The following is an 8219-nucleotide window of genomic DNA, read 5'->3' on the forward strand; positions in this document are numbered from 1 at the left end:
TTCCTAAAAACCACTTGCACAAACAGCACTTAATAAAAATAAACATATAAAAATAAGAATTAATAAATGTGTGTTGCTTTGACCAGCATATCTGCAATACTCGTACATATGGAACACTTGGTAAAGTATGGATGCTTGTGCAAGGGTTTCATATTATATAAGATTGTTCATGTGAGTATGTGAGTTTGAGTAATGTTCCATCCAACACCTCACTTATGTGCTGACTGTATGAGCTGATAAGGTGATCACGGCAGAATATTTCCTCTTTCTGAGTCACAATGACACTAACAATAAAATTTTCTGTGCCTGTGTGGAGGAAATAGAATGACAATGCAGGCTCAAAGTTGCCCCCTGGTGGTGAAATAATTTCAAATTCTGTTCCACATGCCAGGAAAAAAAACATTAGGATCCCATTAGCAACAGTTTATTACCGAACTGCCCCCCAGCACAACATTTTCCTGGGCCCATTGTAAAAGGGATCAATTTTTCAGAAATATGTATGACAAGTATCCTGATTTTTTAGAATATGCATGAAGTGTATCCTGAGTCCTTGGACAACAGAAAACTTGAATGATGCCATGCTTCAACGGACGTTTTCATATTAGCGATTTCAACAATATTGAAAAACATGGTTTTAATAGCTTCATAGTCATTATTATTGTTAATAGTGTTGAATAATAAAACAAAATAATAGAATTATGAAAAGAAATGCAAGTTTTGCGAAAATGGACCAGCCTTAATAAGTGTAATGGACACCTTGCAGGCCGTGTACATTATCCACACAAAACTAGTCATTAATTTCAATGAGAGTTTCGATTACACTGTTGACACAATATGGCAATAAACTTTTTTGCTTCAACTTTCTAATCTTTGCTGATTTAACTTTCACAGCTCGACATAACCTTGACAACCTTTCACATCTTTGTTGAGATAAAACACCTGTGTCAACTGCAGCAAGTAAAACAAATGATATGAGGGACTGTGCACTGTCAACCAAATAGTGTTTTGCAGCATCTGTGATTTCAAGTAAAGGCGATACTACCTTAACCACAGAACAGCATGGATTCACTGTGACTTTCATACTTTTTTTATCTTGCGATGACCTCAAGTGTCACAATGAATACATGCTAGCTGGCAAACATGGGATAGGGAAGGAAAAGGAATCAAAATCCTGGAAAGTCAACATTGCCAGCATGGGCGGCAGTGTAGCATAGTGGTTACGGAGCAGAGCTCATAACCAAGAGGTTGCTGGTTTGATCTGCTGCTGCTGTACCCTTGAGCAACGTACTTAACCCACAATTGCCTCAGTAAATATCCAGCTGTATAAATGGCTAACATTGTAAAGAACTGTAACCTATGTAAGTCGCCCTGGGTAAGAGCATCTGCTAAATAATGTAATAGAGGAAGAATGCAACCATGTGGGTTAGAATATGAGGTCATTTTATCAATACAACAGTACCAAATTTGATATTTTGAAGAAATTCATTACGTGGGTATTCTGATCCAACAGTTTCGAAGCAAAATCCAAGGCAAAGCCTGTTTACCTTATTGCCATAACCAATAAAATGTGCCAGGTTTTTGCAGTTCAAGTTCTGCTGCTACACAAATAGGCCACTAGAGAGGGCTCTGACAAAAGTGGTGTTAACAACAGTGAGATTTTCAATGTTTAATTCTACCAATGTGAGAATCTGTGTAGAGTAAAATGAGAAAGAAAAGTATAGTATTGTTTTACATAAAGTTAAATTCCTCAGAAGTTAATTTCAGGTAACAGATACTTTGGGACTGCTTAGCCATACCTAATCTCGTGGACACAAGTTGTCTAATTCAGTTTATTCATCCTCACATTCACCTCTTATTTGATGGTGAATGTGAGAATGCAAGCCTCATCTTCCCAGTATGGACTATATTTAAATTCTGTTAATGCATACAAAGACTCATGCTTTTAATTTTGACTATCATTGGATGTTTGTCTTAGCAGTTACTCACTTGTAATTCAGAACTCTTAATGCAAAATTGCTAACAAATCATCAGAACCATCTTGAGTGAAATTTATTGAATTGGTAATTGGTTGGTTATTACATACCTGATTCCAGTAGGTTGTCCACAGTGTACAATATAAATGCAGGTGAGAGAAGGTGAAGGGAGGATCATCTTTGAAAGAGCTGTTGTTCAGGGCTTAACTGTCTTTCTTTGTAGGTATAAATGTCTGCCAGGCCTGTGAACAATTTTTTTTATTTCTATACTGTGTGGTATAAACAATTCAGAGCATCAGTCAGCTACTTTGCATGCAGTACATGTCAGTTACTGTATATGTCTCACAAGCCTGAAGGTGGGACAGTAGAGCCATAATGCTACAGTACATTTACACAATTTTTCAATGGGACCTCCAGGCTCATCCAGCTGGTTTTTCAGAATCCTCAGGCAATATAGTTCTGAAAACATCATCTGTAATTTGAGCTCCATATAGTAGCTATTTTCAAATTACAGTATCTTACCTGACCATAATAATTATTTTTAAAAATAATTAGCCCTTATTTTTATTTGTAGTATTTTTACTATCCCCTTTAATCGTACCCTGTTTAACCTGTTATGTTTATTTATGATAAATACATTTTTACAACATCTCCATTCCTACGTAAAAGAAAACCTGTACATGTGAGCCGTCACCCAGCAGTCTTCATATTTGGTGTTTGAGCAGGATTAGCTTGATCAGTACTGATGGGAACCTGGAGACGCAGGATCTTAAACAGATTCTCACTCTTTGTTCTCAGGCAGAATGATCCTCGTCTCTAATACGAGTCATTTGAAGGATGTTACTCTCATTCGTCAGCATGCTTACAGGACTGCAGAGAGTCTAATGGAGCAGTATGCCAGAACAATGGTGGACTTGAGTGAAACTTGAGCCCTTGTAGAGTGAATGTTCCAACCCAACAGTCATCATACCCAGGCAAGATGGCTCCCTGGGGATATGCAGCAATTTCAGGCCAGAAAGATCAATGCCATCTTATATTTTAATGAATTTTGACCCAGTGATCTGCTAGAAAAGATCGGGGAGGCCTGTTACATCATGAGTATGGATCTAAAATGGTACATGATATTTTTATGTTTTTTTTTTATTTACTTTATTTTAAATTTACTTGTTTGAAGAATATCATTAGAAATGCTGTTTAAATGCCCTTCCTTCATTTGGAAATCCATTTTTAAGAATTAACACCTTTTAAGAATCAAATAATTTTTGATGGATTTGATTCATATAAGCAGGGTGCCCTGTACAAAACTGATTTGGACAGGCCTCTGTGGATCAGTATCAGCTAATTGTGTCTGCATTTGACAGCTGTGTTTCTTGCTGCCTAAACAGAGCCTTATGCTATCTGTCAGCAGCACCCTGAAGTGTCATTTAAAATTTGTAATATTATAAAATTATTATAAATCACATAGATCATATACAGATTCATATTAACAATATTGTATATTACTATAACAAATTTAAATTGATCACATTTTAAAACAATGATTGTATTGTTCTGGTTTTGTGTTCCAGATGTTTTTGTAGTAGTATATTACCATATTTGTATAACACCAAGTATGTTCACCAATTTACTAACAGAGAGCGTTTTCATACAAACATATTACATTTTATAAATCCCATGTTATTGTAGACTTAATTCTCCGATATGCAATAGGAAGTGACACCACACTCGTGGTATTTGCAACTACAGAGTGGATGTCAAAAGAGAACCGAATATAAGTCTTTGGTTGCAGGGGACTTCAAACATCATTTAGGGCCTCTTTGTTTTCATTTGCAACTCTGCGTAAGCAGGTGGTAGAAACCAACCATGAACTGCTGTGTCCTGTCCGTTTACTTGAATGGACAGTGGTAGAAGTCACACTAAGTCACAAATAAAACTTTATCTCCAGTAAAGCAACCAGTCCTCTGATACGGGTTCTCTATTTCTTCACCCCCAACCCCCCAAACCCCCCAAACCCCCCCCCCCCCCCCCAAAAAAAAACCCTTCCCCCACCCCGGTGTTTTGTGGGTAGTGGCAGCCGGTGTGAGCAAGCTTTGTGAATTTACCTCTCTGTTCTTTCCCATGGCTGTTATTCCCCTTGCCGTTGCATTGGTTTAGGTGCCAGCTGGGCAGCAGTCACATGACACAAAAATTCATAAATCCTACTGACAGCTTTCTTTCTCTCGGGGTGCTGGTGTTCTGTGCATCTGTGTTTAGGGTTCTTACTCTGCGTCTGTCTGTTGTTCAGTTACTGGCACACATTAACAAAAGTCTTCATGTGCAAACTTTGCTGATAAAGCGACTTAAACAAAAGGACTCACAATGTATATGCGTCAGAATTGTTCAGGTACACCAAGTTTGATGTGTCATAATGAAAAAAGAGGGAAACATTTATTCGTTGCTGTGGGGAACGCAGTAAATTTCCATTCACTGCTGTACATTTATTAATGATTAGGAGCTTTTCTTATCAATACAATGGTATCATAAGATAGCCCTGTCACTGTTTCCACAAGTAACCTAATTTTTAGCCCATTCTTTAATTGAACAATGAGAACCAGAATTGCTTAACCAGCTAAAAAGGTTTTGTAACCATGAAACAAGGTTTCCTTTTCAGTTACATTACGGAGTCACAGCTGTTCACTGCAGCGGTGTCAAAGGGGAAAGTACATTTGCGCGGCCTTTTCTGACGTTAATCTTGTTCCACGAAATGGCCTTTTCTGTGGTGACATCTATGATCTTTACATTGTGATTTTGTGAATGGCTGCATGGAGGGTTCAGAGGGGTTATCTGCTGGTTGAAACTAGTGTGCTTCTCCTGCTCTAGGCCATTGTGACTTAAATTATGCCGGTAGAAGACTTATGATGAAACATAATCGAAAGACCACAAAGAGGACCAGTAAAACTGATTTTTTTTTAATCTGCAGGCATGATCTGTGTGTGATCATAGACTGTGTATTATAATAACTGACACAGTACTCCATAATAGGGACAGAGGCAAAAAACCTTTATCACAGATCTGAAGAAGACATAAATGCACGCTCGGCAGCATCAAGGAGAGTACCTCAAAAATGATATGACACTAAACAGTCTTTTGTATAGCGCTGAACAAAGATCCCCAATGGTCGCAACCCCCTCCTCACAGAGTCCAATTATTTTTATCTTACACTCAAGGTCCATCTTCTGGGCAATGTCCAGACAGTGTCTAACTCCCATTTTCCTCCCTAACAGGTGTCCGAACAGTGTGTAATTCCCATTATCCTCCCCAACAACAGGCCTTACTTTGTAACTTACGGCACACATGTAGAATTGTTCTCTTCTCTACTCCCTCCCGGTTCTACTTTGAGATATCTCACAGCTGCATACCTTTGTGGTACACCATTATCTCCTCTCTGGCATCGTGCCCACTTCATATTCTGCCTCTCTGTACACCATTATCTTGAAGGCCACACATATATAAAATATAAAAATAAATAACAGTCCTGCCTTGCCTGTGCACCAGTATTGCCAAGGCCACACATCTGTTCGATTAAAAAATAACTGATTACTTGCTTTGACCTAACTGACATCTACTTGGCAGTGCTTATGATTTACATATGGAGTATGCGCCTTGCCACAAATTTTCCACCACAGCCTGTAAGTGTGTGTCATGACAACAGGTGTTAAAGACTAATTTGAATTACAGCAAAGTTTTGCGATTCATCCATATGAGTCAATGATTGTGAATGCTTTTTGAGATTCATGAAGCATCAGTCTTCGCCATTTGTTTATACACAGTAAAAACATGAAAAATAAAAAAATAAAAAAACAGAAGACATGCAAAATACTTTTCTTTTTCTGTTGGTTGCTTCTTCACACTATTCTTTGAAAGTGCCCTGAAAGGTTTGACTAAGAATCTACAGCATAATTTCTCTTCCAAATTACTGCTCTCCCATAGCAAATAATTGCATTCTCAACTGAGACTTTTCACTGGGTAATTGGCTATGGTCTCTCCCATGTATGTAGTAGCATTCTCCCATATCAAGTAATTATGGTATTTCCTGTGTCAGTGGTAAGGTTACATCCACAGTGATTGACTGTGGTCTCTCTCCAGTCTTCAGCTGTGAACCAGTGTGTGGGGACAGATATGTTCTCTTCTGGTTGATATACGGCATCTAGCAAATTGTCCATGCCACCATCTACCACATGGTTTGGTCTGGAGACACCTTTGACATGCTTCTCCAATCTATGAAGGGTTTTGCGGAGGTGTAACAATAGAGGGCCAATGTCGTTTTGCTTTTTTGCTTTTGTCATTTATCTATGATCCTCTTTTCATGATTACCCCTGTTTCTGTTTCCCCTTGTCCTGCATGTTTTAGATCTCTCCCTGCTCCAATGCAGCTGATTCAAATGATCAACTCGTTATGAACTCCTGAAGCTGCTTAATAACAAACTGATCATTTAAATCAGCCATGTTGGAGCAGGGAGAGATCTAAAACATGCAGGACAAGGAGTCCTTCAGGAGAGGTTTGGGAAATGCTGCACTAGAGCTAAGTCCAATTTCCCTTACACTAGTATTCTATATCTTTCCTTACACCAGACTGTAAAATGGAGGTGCCTCCAGAACTGGTACAGTGGCAGGAGGCATGTGTGGTGCACAGTCTGCAGGTACAAATGAACCAGACTTACCTAGCTATGGACGGTAGGCTCAGAGAGAGATGACCAGGTGAGAGGAAGAAGAAAAAAAACAGGAAACAGGAAGTGAACACAGTGCTGCACTACAGAATGATTCATGTGGCTAAGCAGAAAAAAAAGTTGAAAGGAAAGTTTGTTTGCTGCGGGTTTATTGAAAATCTGCAACTAAATGAGATTGCTATGTGCCTTGGTCGTGGGTGTGGGTGTGGGTGTAACTCTTTATTTTGGTTCAACAGAAACATTACATGACAAGTGTCATGTTGATTTAAACTGAATTCAATCCCTGTTTATAACAATACACCAGAGAGGTCTTCTGTGATTTAAAAGTTATTTCAGATGAATAACATTAATTTTGATTTAATAATTAATGCTAGGTTTTTGTATTTTACATTTTGACATTTACAAGACTTAGTATTTTTTTTTTTTGATATTTAAAAATGCTAAAATTATAAACTGTATTGGTTTGCTTTACCTCTTTACTTGTGTACTTTATGGGCAGGTCTTAAAGGAAATAGTTTGTTCTGCTTTTTCCCATGTCAATGAACTGTTTTTGTATGTCATCCACACTTCTCTTCACAGTGTGGATGACTGCTGACTGCACTACAAAATTACAAGTCAGCTGTTAAAAAGCAGAACGAGAAGTGTCTTTCAAAGCATGATTTTGTAATGAATGAGGTGCTCTGGATACTCTCCACCTCCAACAGCCAATCCAGGCTCAGTCTACCCATCCTTAAGAGTAAACCCAATTACTGTCTTCAGGAAACAGAAATGGGTCAAAGGTCAGGCCGCAGGAGCCAACTTAATGTAGATTTGTATGAGCTGCCCCACCTCGTGACAACCCCATATTCCCCTTGTGGCCTTAAGAAAGTGTGAACTGATTAAGCATGATAGTCAAAATGTTGTCATTATAGTGATCAACAATAAAAATTGATTCTCATTTATTTTTCATTCCCCATAATCATCTTTCAAGTATAATAATTATGACACAACTCTCTCTCTGTGATACGTCTTTGATATCTGTAGCCTTATGTGGTTTTTATGTTTTTTGCATGTCCTTGTGTCTCCTTTTATGCCTTTTGCTTGTGTGTGTTGTACTCTGCCTCACTTGTAAGTCCCTATGGATAAAAGCATCTGCCAAATAGATAGATGTATATGTAAATGTAAATATAAATGCATACTTTGTGTTGACCAAGTATCTCTCTTTACAGTACATCACATTACAGAAGCATTAGATCACATATAATCCTCCTTTCCCATGGCTGCCACTATGTAGTAAGTATTATGCTAATGTTTCTTTGAGTATCAGAATGACTGTCAAGTGGCTTGCCAGTGAATTTTCTTTAGAAAAAAGATATTTCCATTGTCATGCTTATCTTTCACACCCCCACATAGACAGAGTCAGGTTTGAACTCCAGACCCTTGTCAAGCAACAGCACTACACACCTACACTCTATCGCTCCACCTTATTAGATGCAACAGTTTATTTATTATAAGACTTATCTCTCATCTGATCTCCAGCTCTTTTTTTTCACTTTTAGCTG

The sequence above is a fragment of the Megalops cyprinoides genome, chromosome 5 (genome assembly GCF_013368585.1).
Source record: "Megalops cyprinoides isolate fMegCyp1 chromosome 5, fMegCyp1.pri, whole genome shotgun sequence".
Lineage (NCBI taxonomy): Eukaryota > Metazoa > Chordata > Actinopteri > Elopiformes > Megalopidae > Megalops > Megalops cyprinoides.